The 18,849-nt window shown below is 42.2% G+C and overlaps 1 protein-coding gene across 3 annotated transcripts in view; it reads right to left on the bottom strand.

Moving 5' to 3' along the window:
* Nucleotides 1-18,849, bottom strand: part of LOC105687818 — a 234,995-nt gene that overhangs the window by 203,033 nt on the left and 13,113 nt on the right. The window lies entirely within an intron of this gene.

Below are 18,849 nucleotides of genomic sequence, written 5' to 3'. Positions count from 1 at the left end.
CCTTGAATTAAGGTCCTGTACCTACGGACGGAGGTGAAGGCTGCAGGAGAAACTGGGAAAAGGTCTCGACTCTCTGGCCAACGATATAAATTGTTTTAACGCTGCCTCTGATGCGATTAGACAAGGAGAACGACTATCTTCTGCTTCTCGACTTCGCGAATAAGCGAAAGGCGACGAACGAGTAAAAAACGAAGCGAAAGACTCGGGCGCTGGATACAGGATTTCATCCCATCCCCCCAACGGACGCCTACGCCCATGAAACGTGAACCGTGTAATTTGCATAAAGGGTGTAAAACCTTCCTATTGCCCTAAATCAGATTTAAAAACCCTTCAACCATTCGCAGATTTCAAACTAATCGATATCGCAGCTCGCGCACCGCCCCATTATCGCGTACACGCACACACGCTACGAAAAATGATGAAAAATTAAACGCTCTTTTTTTTTTTGCGATAGAAAATTGAATAATTGTTACGAAAGTTGAATTTTCCCCGTGCGCGAAAACCAAATTTCGCAACCGATAGAGACCAAAATTGGAGAAAAATAAACACGAAAAAAGCGTCACCGCATTATTCTGCCGAGTTCGATGATTGAATTTTGGAAAATACCTCGAGGAGGGCGACATTAAACCTGTTATACGCACGGGGATGATAAATAGCGGCAATCAAAAATGATTTCGGTGAGATATATATGTATACACGCGTACGTTTCATTGCAGGGTCGTAGAGAGCGGGGGATAGGCCCTGAATATTTGTGTATGAAATGAATTATTATGGCTATCCATAACGAGGGGGCGGAGTGGGGGGAAGGGGGATATAATAGTTGAGGGATGATGACTTCGTCCCGCGGGAAGGCTTGCAGAGCTGTGATATTAAGTATGCGATGGGCTCGTTGTAGGGCGCGGTTACGATTTTCCGGGGCGAGAATAATAATGTTAGACAAGGGGCGCCCCCTCCCTCCCCCGTGAAACTGCAGCGGTGTACGAACGACGATGCGGTAGCAACAATAAAATTAGCAGCGGCGAATAAATAAAATTGAATCATCGCTCCGGTACAACGAAGGCTTGATTCCCCCCCCCCCCCCCCCCCTCTTTTTATTGCCCCGTTTAATCTGATTAAAAATTATTACGATGAGGGGTCCTCTGCCCTTATCAAAATTAGCTCTAGCTACGCATGTCACGTATAACGGGGCTTGTGCCGAGAATCAAGTTATCTGAATAATTAATCAACTTACTTTGTCACGACCTCGCTACCGTGTACGATGTACGTACATACATTTACACACCAACCATACGATACAATAGCTAGGAAGTGTTGAACGAGACTTCGTTCGCCGCGCGGTGCGTGCGAAGCGATTTTTTACCGCGATCTACTTTCTAAAAGCTTATTAAAAAAAAAAAAAAAAAAAACTGAAAGCGCGGAAGCGCGGAAGCTAAATTCGAACAACGCTCGGCGAAACACTCGAGTTGAAAATAATCTCGATCTGGCTAATTTAATTTTTTCCACCCTCGGTATCGCGACCCTTAACGGCGTTCGACGTGGGATTTTTCTTTCCCCCGACTCCGTCTTCTCCCTTTACTTTTCGTGATTTCTCGCGAAAATTCAAGGGGGCCGTGCTTCGCGCCACCCGGACGATTCGAAAACATCTGTGAGCAAGGTTGCGAGTTCGGGAGGACTCGCGAGAATGGAAAGAAAAATAGAAATAAAAGGAATAGAAAAAAAAACTCGGTCTCACTTCGAAAAAGGCAGACGATGACCGCGACAATCGAACTTCGGTCGAACGCAACTCTGAAAACGATTCGCATATTCGGTTACAACGTGTATTTCCATCCCTGCTTGGATTTCCAGACTCGATAATGTCTTCATATTACGATTCCCGATAAAAGAAAACCCGATACGATGTATACGTCGTGCCCTCGTCGACCGTGCATGTGAGAAAAGTAGGAGAAAAGCGTGAGGAAAATCTCAACGGTCCGACTGTAATTTATTTCTATCCTCGCCGCAAAAACCGACAACATATTTTTCATCTCGAGCAAACACGAGTGGGTGTTTAAAGAATCAGTTTTCGAAAATTCGAGGGAACGATGTTTCAGAATTTCAGGGACATCACGAATTTCGAGTTCAAGACGAGAAAAATTCCACGCTTCGATTCGACGTATAATTTGACACGCTAATAAAACGTTAAAGAAAAATCTGCTCTCAAGTATTCATGAAAACAAAATAGTGAACTCAGGATCGAACAGGGGATGAAATATGAAGAGAGAAACGTGGACAGATGGGGTTTTACTGGAGCTGAGGTGGAGAGAAGAAAACGGAGTCAGGATAAACGATGTATCATTTTCCCCTAGAAACAAGAGTTCCCCGGAAAACTTTCTCTCTGTGTGTAATAAGAAAATGCGTATATCCTTCGTGTGGGTGTGCGAAGCGGTTTTCTCATCCAGCGCGGAGCTTTGCACCCCATCCCCACACCCCACACACCACCCACCCCCCGCGATTCCCTACGTAGTCGCCACGCCCAGAAAGACGAACGCCAAAAAAAAGAATGAGAAAAACACACGTCTACTGGTTCTCAGAAACCTGAAAGAAATAATGAAATGTGTCACTTTAATGAAGGTACACACTACCTGGGTATCATTCACTCTGCCCCCCCCCCCCCCCTACTCGCCGCCCAACCCTTTTCCACCCTACATCTACGCTGGACCGCGCAATTTCGTTTGCATTTTTTTTAACGTCTGGCAAGACGATGAAACAAAAACACAAATACTTTTCAAGAAAAAGGATTAAGAATTACGGCAATTTTTGTGTCGTTGGTGAAAGGAGCTTTCGCCGCAAGTTGAGCATTTGCATACTTCGATTATGAAAGTTCAATGAAGATTCGCCGCAAGCATCGATTTTTCGTGCAAGGGGGTTACGTGTGGGTCCACCGCTTTCTCGACGTACCTAAAATCTCGGGCTTGTTAAAAATTCTTCGATCATACTTACAGATATGTGATGTTATTTGATTGCATGTGACCACGTAGAGCATATAATTTAGTCGGTTTTTTGGAGGAGAGAGGGAAAAAAAACAATTTTCATTTTTTTTTTTTCCGTTATATCTAAGTTGTTTGATCTTTGTCTTTGCTTATTTATCATCTTCTTCTATTTCTTTTTTCTTATCTCCTGAGTTCGCCTAAGTTGAACTCGCCTCTGGTGGTGGGTGAGGGTGGGAGGGAGGGAGGGGAACGCGCCGTGCTTGGCGCACTTTCCGATAGATAACTATGATACACCGTCCTCGAACGAAATATTGCAAAACTGTTGAGATAAAAAGTAATATATCGTCGTGTGTACCACTTACTTCTATACTCGGGCCACCGAAAACCGACCACCTTTAAATTATCGTAGCCGAGCGAATTACGATTTTCGCCAACGTGAAGAAAAAAAAAATGATAAAAAAAAAAAAAAAAAAAAAAACATCCCAAATCACAAGAGATGAAAATCTACCCTTCTCGATTTCGCGAATAACCGAGCTCCGCGAAAACTTATTTTTTTTCTTCAGATATCGATTCACCGAACGCTTGGCGGAAAAATAAGATTCTTCCGCTTTGGTCTGCGGAGCTTTTTTTCTACATCAACGTCGACTAGACTTGGAAAAAATAAATAAATTCCTAGCTTGATCCAAAAGAGAAGCGCAACAATGTCACCATTCTTGCATAGAGCTTTCGGAACTTAAGAAGCCCGCTGCTTTTAATCTACGCGTAAGCCATCTCAAGAGAAACTTGTTCGAGACGACAAAAATTCAAATTAAAATTCTCAAATATCCTTCGGAAAGCCGACGGTGATGAATTTTTCCCTCATTTTTTTCTCTTTTTTTTTTCAAAAGCGAATTACAACGACACTCTCGGTGCTTACAATTAGTCGCTACGGCTTAATTTTCTATTTTATTTTCTATTCCAAGAGCTTTTCAGTATTAAGATATATACTGATGATAACAACGACGATACTTATTATTATTATTATTAATATGTTAAGCTGGCGATTATATTTTGCCTCCTCGATTCCGAGTTGACGCGACGCTTTAGCTGCATTATTACAAACTCTACGTATATAGTGCGGAAGAACGGGCTTCTTTGGTAGACGTTATCTGAGCTTAAAAGCTCGACGTTGTCGTGAAATTGAGAGGCCTGTCGCCGACTGATTATGAGACTTCTGATCAAAGCTCGCCAACGAAAATTTCACAATCTTACAACCAACCGCTCGCCTCCACCTGGACGTATTTCCTTGTATCACGGTTGCTATCAACCGTGCGGTATATTACGCTGCTGGCGGTGTACCGTGAGTTACGTTCGATATTTGCATTGCAAAATATTGCGTTTCCCCTTCGACTTAATTTGAAAACACGTTTCACGGTATAAAAATTTTCTCGCAATATGCGACCAACTAAACTGAAAAATAAAATAATCCAAAGCGATATTCTATCCCCGCGAACTTCCAACTTATTCACTCAAACTTACGTGTACAGCTTGAGTTTTATACAAGGGCGGTTTGTTGCTGCAATTAGCACGGTGTCAACGAATCCGTGGACGAATGCTTCGCGTGATTTTTTGGAATCTGAATCGAAGAAGAGATTGGGGGGAGGGAGGTGGGAGGGGGGTAAGAAAAGTAATAAAAATCGTGTTTAACAGAGTGTTGTGTTTAACGAGAGGGTAGGTATCCCCGTATCTAGATCACCGTATCCCGCATACATTATATTCTCGAAACTCGAGCTAACCTGCCTCCTCCGCTAGGGGTTTTGGGACAAAGTAGGGAATGCTTTTAGCGCGAGGCGTTCGACTTGTATGTAAATGTGGCCATTTGTCTGCTTTCGGACCTATAAAAAAAGATGAAGTGAAACCGTTTGATATACGCCGTTCGTTCGCATACGCCTTTTACATTTGTTGTCTTCGGTAGCCAAACCGGATTGGCGACTCCCAACCTTCCCGTAATTTATACAGAATTTCACGAGCTACGATAATAGAAGTGAGATTACGAGGTTAATACCACCCTCTCTATTCGCTCCCTCGACGTACCGAATTGCTTGGCGAAAATTTCTATCCAACTCCAGCGCAAAAACCGTATAATGGACCGCCGGAAAACCTTACGCGACGAAAATAAAAAAAAAAAAATAGAAAAAAAGAGAAAAAAAAAGCTCCGTTCTTATTTCTACAAGATTCGGATGATTCGAAAATACCTGAATAAAATTCATACCCACATTCCTCGATGCACGTATTCCAAATTCCACGTTAACTGAAATTTCTTTGCTCGTGTCCTTTTTTCTTTTTTTTTTTTTTTCGGTGGAATGTATGCCATTGAGAAATGAGAATCGTGGACTCCATATATCGTCCTTATACCTGGGGAGCGTGAGGAGCGACTGATTTTTTTACTTCTCTCTTTTTTCCAACCATTCTGTCGTCCTCGTTTCATCGCACGAACCTCTTTGTCATTATCGTCGTACGTTTTTCCACCACGAAATTAGAAGAAGAGGAACAAAGAAAAAAAAAAAAGAAAAAAGGAAACCACCCCGCACGGAATAGAGAATAACAATTCCGTGGACGGGTGAATTTTCGACCCAATTTCTTTGTGAGAGTTGACGGGTGTTGGGAAATTTTGTTTCATTTCTGACGAAAAATTGGAAGGAAAGTAGGAGTCGATATCCAGTTTGTATGTGGGACGTTGCACTATACAGCGTAGCGCAACACTTGTTGACTGCGGTACGTACAGTTTCCGATGTCGTATGTATCCAAGTTTTCCTTAGTTGGGAGAAAATAAATCGTTCTATGTATTCATTGCAGTTTGTCGCACATTTTTATACGTATTATGAAAATGCGAGAGTCAAGTTTTACCGTTCCCTGTGTAACGCTATATTTCTGTCTGGCAATATGTCCGCGTTCAGCGAGAAACTCGCGCCGTAAATTCATTCGATAGATTAAGACGTTCCTTTCCGTGAACGGGGGATAAAGGCGGAGAGTGAGTCTTTTCTCTCGGAATTCCCTAGGGTGGCAAATAAGAGGTTGCGGTAAACGCGAACGAAACTAACAATAAAGCGGAATATCCGCAAATAACGGCGTCTGATTAGTGCGGTAACGAGGAAGGTAAATTTACTTCGTTTCGACCGGTACCTATAGTATAGTATTCATATAGGCCCGGTCTGGTTTTCTCCTTGGCAAACTATCGCGCCCAGTCTTTCCACGGAGCGAATGGGGGACGGGCTGTATATCTACGTAGCTTTTGCATCCATTAACGGAGTGAAGGTAACTTCATTTGGAGCTTTCAGTAACGGTTAACTCAACTTCGTGTCCTATGGAGAACATCGAAGCAACAACTTTTCACGTTGCCTGCCCATCGGGTACAACAGAACCGTCTCCGCGAGCTCGCTTTGACACAAAAGCTCCACTCTCTTAAGGGACAAGGAGGACAAGGCGGACGCTAATTGTGATTCTGAGGAAATTCTGTTTTTATAAATTTTCAAAAATGTCCAAAATACAAGAAACCGCGTGAACTGTGTAAAATGACTTTCAATTAATGTAAAAAGAGAAAACAAAGAAGAAATTAAGGGTTGGTAAGAAAGGGATGAAATTTTGAGGAGCTTGTATCGAGTGGAATGAATACATTACGAAGATGTCGACGAGATATTCGGCGGGAGAACGAGCAAGGCGAGATGTCTGAAGTAGAAACGTCGTCCCCTATTGTCAGTCAGCGAAGAAATATACGGAACGTTATCACACAACTGTCTTACGTGTATACATATATGTATAAAGAAGGAAAGGAGAAAAGTGAAGCACGTTTTGCTCGTCGAACTTGCTACCTCTCTCATACACAGTGGTAGTAAAAATCTCTGCAAAACTTGAACATCGTAACCCGTCACCGCGTTTACTCCGGAATATTTTACGCAACGACCGACATTAGAAAATCCCCACCGCATTCAACGGAGCTTGGTATTTTTTTTTTCTTCTTCTTCTTCTTCTTCACCGAGACAACAGGTAGGTGCGCTATCGCTTTATTGAAAATTTGTGCAGCGTACGAATAAATCGGACTACAGGTATCCGCGCATTTGACTCAGAAGGACAAAGGTTGAAGGTATAATGCTTCGCCCGTGTACTTATTTGACCATTCGAGCGCGGCTCCTTTCGGCGAGCTCAACTTCCTTCGTTTTTCCGTTTTCGCGCTTTCTTTTTTGCTCGCCTCGTGAGTTTGAATGTACATAAATACATAGCTATATATGTATGTATTTTCCGTTCGTACGAATACCTTTTTTCACGTCGAAATGCCTCGGAGAACTTTTCTACCCTTTACCAATCACGCGGACAAAGTGAAGGACGCCACGGGACAAAGGTTCACCTTGAAAATTTAGGGGAAATTCGGTTCCTCTTTCTCTCTCCTCATTTTATCGCTGGAATCACTTTCATCGCCAGCGGTTCAACACCCCGTCGAACAAACAGGGATACAAGGTCGAATTATTAACCGGAAAAATCGTCCGTTTGTGGGGATGCGAACTAAAAATAAACGAAACTATATAAACTATATAACTGCCATGAATTTCGATGAAATCAAAATTTGCGGAACATGCGACCGGGAAATAAGGGGAAAAAATCGGTTCGCGAAGATCGAGTAATAACAGTATTCTCGTCACCGTTATGAGAGAAAATGAGATAAAAAATAAGACGGAGTAAAAACGGGTTGGGGCGAACAGGAGAAAAGAGAAAAATAACAATCTAAATAATGGGAAGAAAAAAAAGACAGCGAAAATTGATGCTCTCTTGAACGAAATGAAATCCTGTCCATCAACTGGTGGCTGAATCGTAGGGCACAGTTTGCGGGTCCTTAAAACGAGAGCTATAATATACATGCATATATGTATGTAAGTGTTTGCTCTACATCGGTTGTGCCAGTTCATATGACGACGTACGACGTACATCATGCGAGTATATAACATTATATACCCATCTACGTGTAATTTATGCGCGATCGAAACCTGCACGGATGAAAAATGCTCGTCACTTCACTTCGTTATGCATGTAATGGTGATGCTCCGAACGAAGCAGCGAATTTTCCCCGTTTCATTTCGATAATTTTCCACCTTGTCTTTCCTTCCACCTTCTCGCTCTCTCCCTCTCCCTCTTTCTCTCCCTCTCCCTCTCTCTCTTTACCTTCCTCCATAATTTTCGCTTACCCTAAAACTCTGCTCTTTCAACCCCTTTTTCGTGGTCTGGTGCACGCGAACCAACGAATCACTCACTTTGCTCCGAGTCCCGAGCGTTTGTGTATAAATATTTGACGGTTATTCGAGACCGTATACGGTACGCGCGTCGTACATATGTTTATGTATAAATGTACGTATATGTAAATAACGCATACGTAGACGTTTATTTGTAAACCAGTTATACCGAGAGTTCTATATATTTACCGTCAGATCAACGCGACTCAACAAATTAGCGAGAAACGTCGTCAATTAAAATTACAGCTACAGGTATACCCCACGGTACCCGGGTCGTATTTAATTTATACCGTAATCGTAGCACGGAAATATAAATCCGCGGCAGTCGGTGAAATAAAATCGAGTAATTTAGCGTGTTCGCAGTTACGCTATGATTTTAATAACCGTAAAAATAGTGAAAATAATATCATTTTTCAGCGAACTACTGGAGCGAGGAAAAAATTGTTCGCGATCGAATTAGTCATTTGAGTGTGAGCTTTACTTCCACCTCCGCTAAATTTCAAACGAAATTGCATCAATTTTCGCGACACTGTACCGGGCGTTGCACGCCCAACGCCGTATTACATCACGGTGATCCGAATTTAGCTACGAAATGATCGAGTTATCGACGATTTTTAGCTCTTCCGAGCGGAAAAAAATTTCACCCATCCTCGACTCGGTGAAAAAATATTAGAGACGATTTACACCTGCACGATGTATACCGTAACTTCCGCGTCCCGCGAAACGTTGAAATTTTTCTCAACCGCGGTATCGAAATACATTCGAAAGACACGAATTTTTCGGTAACCGTTCTCGAAAAAAGGGATTTTCAACTTAATTATATCGCTCGGTATATACTCGGCGCCGCTTTGGCAAGCTCCGCAACTTTTTTCTGAATATTCAAATATTCTTGGGGGGGGGGGGGGGGGGGGGGGGCCAGTTAATTCGCTTCGCAAATTTCATACCACGGCCCGCGCAGCGGGAGAACCGACAGCGTCGAACCTATACGTACACGAGATCCTTGATAGGACCTTATCGCGATTCAGAAATTTACGACGTTGTTAAAAAAGAAAAAGTTTTGGAAAACTTTTTCTTTTTCAAGTGGTCGAGAGGTAATTGCAAAAATTTAATCACGTGTACAACGACATCGGCGTGCCCTACCGTGATTTTTTTACTTCCATTTCGTCGATCCACATTTATTTTTTGAGATGCACCTGTATATTGAGCTATTTCTATTGTCTCGGAGTTACGTCTGTAATATTTTTTTCGAAATCCGAAGGATTTGACGGATCAGCTTCGTTTGGTTTTTGCTACTTTTCAAATCATGCATTGTACGAACGCGATCTTGCGAGTGGTTGGAATTTCGTTTTTTTTTGTTTCAACTTTTTTCTTTTTCTCTCTAACGACATTTAGAATCTATCGATATAAATAGTATACTGTGCAGACTCGAGACGCTCGCAGCTGTTTGAGTGATTTTTGCCACGGATAGAAAAACCCTCCAACCTTTCTCTCCTGCACACTTAACGCGAGAGCGAGGTAGGTAGGCGTTACTGTAGAAAAAAAAAAAAAAAAAAATACGTAACAAAAAACAACAAAAAGTGAGCACAAAAAATATACCTAAATCTATAAAAATTCACATCATTAAATCGAACACTCTGGATATAGGTAACCCAAAGCTATTAGTGTCAGGATTTTCAGATATATTGACGCACGTCTCCATTTATAAGGGGGAAAATTTTTTTTTTTTTCTCCTCCATCCATTCCTTGCGGGATTTTGGTTTTTGTGAAAGCTTATTTCGTACCGCCAGAAAAGTCATGGGTTATTCGAAAAAAAAACGTACAGCGTACGGATTCTCCATCAATTATCATCTCGTTGTCCGATGTAACGGAGGAAATGCAGATCCAAAAAGAAACTCAAAAATTGGTGTTCACAAATCGGAAAATTGTTAATATACCTAGGTATATAATTAAGTGCGCGGATATTTTGTTGAAAAATTCGATGCAACCCTTGGTTTTTTTTTTTTTTTATAAACCGACGTCACTTACCGCTCCTCGTGACAGGTGAAACCTTGTCAAATTTTATCTTCGTCGAATGAGAGAAAACGAACAAAAAAAAAAAAAATTACCGAAAAAAAAAAAAAATGTAAAGATCGGTTTCCGCCAGACGTATCAGTGGCCACATCGGCCCTCGACCCATAACGTTATCTCTCACCGGCTTCTCGTCCTTCTCATTCTCCCCTTCCTTCCTATCCATACGTACGTATAATTCCTCCCAGTTCGTCGCGCGGTTTCAAGTTTCTTTCCACGGTATAGCGATCCCGAAGCCTCCTTGGTACAAAGGAGGCGCGCGGCGCGACTCTCCCTTTGCCACGATCTAGGCACGATGCCTATTCCTGGTTGATTCCCCGAAGCTCGAATGCTCCTCAGAAAAGTTGCTTTTGCTGCTTTCGCCTATGCCGGTGGTAGTGGCGGTGGCGATGGTGCCGGTCTGTTAGTCGGAGCGCGAGAATCTTTGATAAGGCACGACTAGCAACGGCGTTGATTGGTCGCCTGAGGCGGCATATCGCCGCTCAAACAATGCACGCCTTCCCAACAATGCAATCGCGAGAGGAATACAGGTCGGGGTGACGACGACACCACCTACACCGACGACACCCTCACATCCCTATCTACATCTACATCCACGTCCACAACCACGACCACCGGCGAACCCTCTTCCCTCTTCCCTCCTCCCTCCACCCTTAAAGCCTTAGAACCGAACAACCAGCTCGGTAGAACGCGACGTAATCCTGTCTAGAGGGCTGCAGAAACCCACGTCACGGCGAGCGTCTCGTTAAACGATTCTCTTTCTGGTACGTTATTCCATAAGTATTGCAAGGTCGAGCGATCAAGGTCACGACTTTGACGCGTGAAAGACGTTGGGATATTTTCGCACCGTTCGAAAAATGAATATCGCGACGATGTAGTCGAGACTCCTCGGGGATGAATTTTCAACGGGATCGAAAACAATTTCGGAAATTTTTCGAAAGCTCGTTCCATCGGCGGGGGTCCGACTTGTGAGAAATTAATGCTCTCGAAAGGTCGATTGCTTTTTCCCTTCATTTTTCTCTATCGCTTCAACTTTTTAGTATGTTTCGCGCTTATTGCAAGTCGAGCTTGCAGGGAATTGAAAAACTTTCCTCAATTTTCCGATGTAATCGGTATACGTATATATAATGTTTATATACCATATCTATAAATATACACCGATAAATTATCTGATCCGTACGTATTGTACAAAGCTCGTGAAAGAAGCGATCGTACTGTAGTTCGCAATATAGTTTCAGAAAATAAGCTTTATGGTACTCGATTCAAGAGTCGCTCTGAATATGACATTATATACCTATCAATTCCGTTCAAACTTTTCTCGCATCGTTTGCAGCGGTTGCAAATTTTTTCCTTCGTTTTAACCGTTTATTTATTTTCTGACTTCGATTTTTTTTTTTTTTTTTTCTCCATACGCAGACGATGATCAATGCATAACGTACACGATGACCTCGAACCTTTTACCCCGTAATCGTGGCTTTCAATGCCAAAAAACACGCGAGCTTTTCACGGGCACGAGGTATGCGAATACCCCGATCGACAGAAATTATATATCTGGACGCGCCATTACGAACTATTCACCTTTCTTTTTACGTTAAGTGCGGCCGATGGAAGTTTGGAAACAACGTAAGCTCCTACAGCGTGTGTCGAATATCGACGTCACGGCTCGGAAACAGGCACGATCGAAAATTACGCGAAAGGTTTTGATTTCGATGAAAAAAAAAGTAACGAGACGTTTATTTCCGCAGATCAACGACGTGAAATTTGTGAAATAGGTAATCAATGAAGTTTTCGAAGTCATTCAACTGACTGGAAAAGCTCACGCCGATCTCCACGAGTAAAATTGAGGTCCGAGCTATCGTGAGGGTTCAGTTTTTTAAAGATTGCAGTAATTGCTCGTTAGGTAATTAGGAGAATTCGGAACACCTAATTTACGGAAACGTTTACCTCCGATATAATAAGGAGCGTAATTTCTACGCTAAAGTTTATCCCGCTTCTCACTTGTTTTCCGCGCATTTACAAGTAAAAGCTAGAGCGAGGACAGTTCACATTTCACATTTCACATTTCACGTTTCACGTTTCGTGTTCGCTGGGCAACGGTGTATGTATACCTACCTACCATACGCGGCACCGACGCCCCTCCACTCTCCGTCGACCGCCACCCTTTCGGACTTGGATGTGCATAAATAATATAATAACGTATTTGTGTGCCACGTAAATGTGGGTTTTCATACAAGTATGTTTACACGTAATGTTTGCGTGTATACGGGCATACGTATGTACATAGGTGGATTCGTACACTTCGTACACACTGACATGTTTCTCGTCAAGCTTGCATATATGCATGACCTTTAGCTTGCCCCTACAACGTATGTACTCCTATATACCTGGGAGTTCATTCCCAGGCTCTCACTACGTTTCTCGTCGTAATATCTTTGTACTTCATCTCGCCCTACCCCTTTCCACCCCGCGTGCGTGTCACCGAGCTTTCGGTTCAGCGTCGCTATATTCGAAGATATCGATATGCGCGAATATTTTTCGACGAGCGGCAGATTATAGGAAAAGCCGAGAGATATTTTTATATCGATCGTCCTGTGAAATTTTACAAGTGTTTTTACCCAACGAATATCACAGCGTGACGTGCGCAGTTTCGAGATTTGAAGAACAAAAATTTGCGAGCCCACGATTCCCATTTTTACTTCAACGGATTCCGGATATACGGAAGACATATCGTTCCGCGCACTTCGGCCGGAGCTTTTTGTGAGCTTTCTTCCGTAAAAATACGACTTTGGATCGGGGAAAAAGCTTTTTCTGAATTTCGCGAAAACCAGGAAGGGCGGGAAGGCCGAGGAAATCTTGGAATTATGGAGAAATATTGTTATCCGTTGTTTTGATTAAAAAAAATTCTACCGGTCGATCAGTCCTTCAAAGGATCGCGCCCGCGCTTTATTTTCCCTTTTCTCGTAGCGGTAATTGTTCATGTCGTCTCTCATGAAACTAATGCTCATTAGATACCTATATGCCTTGTACGTGTATCAGATATATACACCTACGTATACGTGTACGTGTATATATATATATACCTAGTTACCTTTTCCACAGGCATGTTATATACCTAGAGTGTCAAAATGTAATTAAGAGACACGGATAGGATGTCAGGTCGCGGCATCGTCACGTGGTAAGTAGGGTGGGTGTGTGGCTAACGTCGTATAGCAAATCATGTACGGTTATGGGTGGATGGTGTGAGTAAATTTAAATTTTAGATCGAATAATCTACCTTAATACGTGCTAAATATCAGCGAGGGATTACGTCCATACCGCGTGTATCGGTGTTTTTTTTTTTATTTTTTTCTAATTTTCGCAAGTTTCACCTAATCTATTCGCACAGAAAACTTTTCGCAGTGGGTTTTTTTCGTATCGTCCCCGTTCGTAGGCGGTGTTTTTTTTTTTTTTTTTTTTTTTTTTCGATAAAACGCGCAAGCTCAAGACCCGGAAACCAGAGCGGAGTTATAAATACCACTTTTTATCTTTCTCACAATCTGAATCAGCAATTTTCCTAGAATGAAGAATTAGCGCGGAAGGAGATTCAGACGTTGCAGAAAAAAAAATTAAAAAAAGATCGAAAAAAAAATCCAAAAAAGTGGAAAGCTCGAGAGATAGGTTTTGAATTATACGATTGCTCGCCTGCGTGATATATCTTCCGTAATTATTATCATTGGAATTATATTTCAAATGTTGCGCTTTTCATCACTACGCCTTTTGACTCGGGGATCGAGGACGCGAACGGCGAAAAGAAATGAAACGGTGTCTTGACTACATCGATGGAAAATAAAGAGAATCTCGGCAAAGAGTTTCATACAACCGTAGGTTGAAAATGAATGGAAGGAAAAGTTTTCCGCACAGCGTGTATTCCTGCCCATTTTTCGCCGGTGCTTTTTTATATCAATTTCCGTTTCGCCACGACCTTGTTCGCAGCTAGTGCAACGTGTGGTACAACGATCGAAGAAATGACGTTGAAAGGTGAAGAGAAGTAGGGGAAGTTCCATTAAAAACTGCTACAAAATGCAGCCTACCCTATAGCGAAGGTCCTATTCAAATTTTCAGATATTATACCGACCCACCACCATGTAAAGTACGCGTACATGAATATGTACCCATGTACCCACCCGTACCCTCCGCTGTTCCGAGTTCATACGTACGTGTACAAGCGAAAACCAAATTTTCAATATATAATTCCATATATAATTCGTATAGTTGGGGCGGCTGAAATATGAACAACTAATCAATTTAATAGAAAGCCTATACGCCTGCAGGCAAAATATATCGCCCAATATTACAGATACACACGTACCCGTATGCTTCGCGAATGTTGTGCGCCGATGAATTTTTCATCCATTTATTGATTAATCTGTTCGGTTTTTCTCACGAGACGAGATAACGGACTTTCGAGTGGGGGGGAATAAAGAAGGAATTCTGACTCTCCGAGGTAAATTTCACGCCGATATGATCTGGCGAATCGAAAATAGGTTCACGGTGTAATACATTTTGTAACATACCTGTACGTGGAAAATGAGAGAAGGAAAATTAGACCGCCAATTCCCGCCGGCAACGTTGTACATACGCATCGCGTGTCAAAGAGAAAACCGTTGTGTTTTGACGCTTCATTCAATCTACGGGGGAAACCAAAGCTCTGGAATATTAGGTTGTATGTACATAACAGTCGGCCATGTTTGTCGGATGGATGAGGTACATGGCGTACAACAATGTATGTACGTGCATACGCGCTTGTAATGTGAGTAGTCTGTGCTGTGGATGATGATCCATAAAGCATGACACAAACAAAAACAGCTCTGGTGATTGTTTTCAACTGATCCGTGCGACCGACAAAATCTGTGAAACATGAGAACAGCTGATCCAGTTCCGCAAAGATCTGGGGTGGATGGATGAATGTTTTATCGAGTACAGGAAAAAAGCGTCAAAAGCTCTTGTTTTTTTTTTTTTTTGTTTGTCGGGACAGAAAACAAACGGATTCTACAACTATCTCCCCCCCAAAGTCGCACTACTTTCGTGCATCAGAACCACCAAAAGTTTTACTCCGTTTCGAATCACCGGATCTGAATAAATCGATCGGCGCTCGTTCGATCGTCGACGTGTTCGAAATTTTCGGCTTTCGCCGAAAGCTACCTGAAAACTTTCGGGGTATGAATGGAGTTTAAGTGTTCAAAATGCTGAATAAACGGATGTAAAATTCGCCACCGTTCCCCCGCGGTATTTACCATAGTGTCGGTGGTCGAGCGAGGGGGTGTGCTTTAAGAGGTCGGCAACATAAAGCGGGTTTTGCACAACCAGAGCTATTCATCTTTGGAATGTTTTTTGTTGTCTTTAACCCCGTTTAAAACGATCCCTTATTTATACATCCCATTTTCCTCCCTTCCATCTGGTAGATGTAAAAGGGGATTCTGAATAAAAGGTGGTTGTAATTATACGTAACACAATTATACTCAATTTTCTTCGGCCGCGAGCTTTTTGTTTCGGTTTTACAATACGGGTCTGGATGAATGATGGATGGATGGATGGATGGATGGATGGATGGATGGATGTGAAGCTTACATCATAAAATATTGTGCGTTTCACTTTACTTTACTTTACTTTACTTTACTTAATAATTTTACCTTCGCTTTGAACTCCGCAAAAATTTTCACTAACGAGCAGAAAAACTCACCACACCCGCTATAGGAAACATTTATTACGTGTACGTTAAAAACGATCCGACTGCGCTGCCGCTGTTCGTTCCGCTGCGGTTTGCACGGCGTTTGCATACCTGTTAATTTTACTGTAATCAGAGAGCAGAGTAGCGAAAATTATTTTAACGCTTGCCTTACTTTTTTTTCTTACTAACTCCCTCTACTTATTATCATACGTATACGCTATGCCTTCGCGAGATTGGTCAGTTTTTTTTCGCGTCTCGTTAAATCTCGATTTTTTCGATGCAAAAATCTATGGACTCCTCGAAGTGTTTTTCATTCGGCTGTGATTTGATTTTTCAATCGATTCCAAAACTGCGAGCTTTTTCATATTTTTTCGCTAGAAAAATTTTTTGTCGAAATTACGTATTCGATATTGTTATTCGATTATAGCTAATTGCGGTAGCGAAAGGTGCGGGGGCATTACGTGCATATTTTTTATCACGATTCGCGCAACAGTTCTGAAATGGTCCGGATCCGCGTTGGGGTTGATGAAAAATTAGGTCGAATTAACAGTCGAATGCAAAAGCCCGTGTAGTGAGGTAATCAAGGATCGCTTATGAATAATATATGGGATTAGAGTACCGCAAGCTCACGACTCGTGTGATGTTCTTCCGCGTCCCGCCGTCGTACGGTACTATACCGCGAACCATCCGTCTCGTTCAATGAATTTAGCATTCCGTCAAATGAGAAGAATAATTATTATCACTATTAGAGTTGAGAAATAGCGGAGATCCGCGGGGTTAGAATTCAAATTTAATTGACCAGCGTTTTCATGGTAACAAGACCTCTCGCCCTGATTCTGACAGAGCTTTTCTCCACGTATCGGATACGGTACAGAAGTAAAACCGTCATGAAAATCCAAAAACTCTGACAACCGGAACGAACTGACTTCAGAATGAATTTTCACAAGTTTTTCGCGGCTTTTCCACGGTTTAAGGGAAGCACTACGAGCACTACTACTACCGAAGTGATGCTAATGCAGAATGAAAGATCGGTGGATCGGCGGTTGTATTCGCAACGGTCCTCTAGAATTTCTTACAAAAGCTCGATTACAATGCGAAAGCTCATCGACAATGAAGCTTGGATATAGTTGGCAACATTGTCTCAAAAATAAGCTTCGTCGATCTCATTTCGTTCACGGTTGATGGATGGGAAATTCCAAATGTAAAATGCGTAAGTTTATACAACGTTCGTTCAATGAGGTATCTACTCGAGTTATCGTCGTGCATATATGTATGCGTACAATACATATTTACCAGAGAACAAAGCTTTGTATCTTTTGGAAGTTATCATGCGGCCCGATTCCGCGAAGTCTAAAAGCTCGGAAACAAATGTTTGCGTTTAGCTTTACTATCTGAGCTACTACTAACGTTCGTGAACCAAATGTAACTCTCATCCACCTACGCGGAGCTTCCAGCGAGACAATGCTTCTGACCGGTAGCTGATGTAACAAAGTCAAGAGGATCAAAAGTCATCGTTCATTATCGCGTACTTATGCGTACGTGTGTAGGTGTAATTAGCGGATCGTGTGTATTCCTGATGTTTAAGTTCACTCTCTCAAAAAGCTCGCGAGCTTTCGAGATCGTTGAATCGTGCCGACGTTCGATGATATCTGGTGGTTCGGTTCGTTTGAAAAACTAAAAAAAAAAAAAACACCTCGAACGACATGAGTTTTGACTAAAAAGCTCGAATTACGAACGGGCGTCAATTTTTTCAACTCGACAATCAATCGGAGACGCATCAATCAGGAATACACGACACCTCTGAAGCGGTCTACGTCGGAATTCTGATAGCTATAGGTGAATTAATTAGCATTTATTGGCACGTATTTGATGCGCATTAATCTCCTGAAATTTTATGTATACGCCATTAATTCCGAAGGGGTGCCAGCCGGTTGAAAAGGGTAATTATTTCGACGTTAAAAGTTCAGAACATCAATCCGTTAGTATCGCTCATATGTGAAGTTCATGGGGTTGAGGAGTCGGAAAAAAAAAAAATTGCGATAACTGATTGCCATCGCCAGTTTTACATCAAACTGCGAGAGGGAAAAATTTGTGTGAACTCTAAAATTCGTTTTTAATATCGCACAGTTATTCAGATTTCACAATACCGGTAAATCGCAGTGTGAAAAAAAAACAAAACAAAACAAATCAAAGCCCCTGGATGGGATTCGGAGATGATCGGAGTTTTTGAAAATCAGTCGTAATTTTCCGAAGCTTCGCAAAAAATTTAGGAGTTTAAAGACTCGCGTGAAATTAGTCGCAATTTTTCACAAGTTTTCGAGTAAAGTTGATTGTACATCTCGAAAGGTGATCGAAGTCCTGAAAAAAGTTTGGGGAAGAGAAAAAATTTGTAATCGAGATGAAAAAGGGAAATTTCGTTGTACGTTCTTGTTCCCGTCGATGTAATTCGCCAATTTTTAGAGCGTGATCGAATCGAACCCCTTTCCCAATTTGATGCTCGTCATACTCCAATTGATCCGTACGTGACGTGGGCAATAGAGTAGCGAATATCCTAGCTTGTATTCACCGGACTATCAATTATCAATAAAACAGTCGGGCACGATGCACTCCTATTTTCACACGCCTTGACACAACAATCCGCGGTGGAGGGGGGTGGGGGGGGGGGGGTATCAAACGTCCGATCCATAAAACGGGACGAGTACATGAAGTGATCGATGAACAGATTTACATGAATTTAGCTACGATGCGAATACCCGAAGTGATTTTGATTGCGGCTCGAACGAGGACGCAAAATTTTGGTCGTCCGGAGCGGGCGATGTTTTTTCGAAAAAAGAGAAGGGGGTGAGAG

Source organism: Athalia rosae, chromosome 2 (assembly GCF_917208135.1).
Source record: "Athalia rosae chromosome 2, iyAthRosa1.1, whole genome shotgun sequence".
Taxonomy (NCBI): Eukaryota; Metazoa; Arthropoda; class Insecta; order Hymenoptera; family Athaliidae; genus Athalia; species Athalia rosae.
The sequence above is the reverse complement of the archived record's forward strand: the minus strand, read 5'-3'. Positions and strand labels throughout refer to the sequence as shown.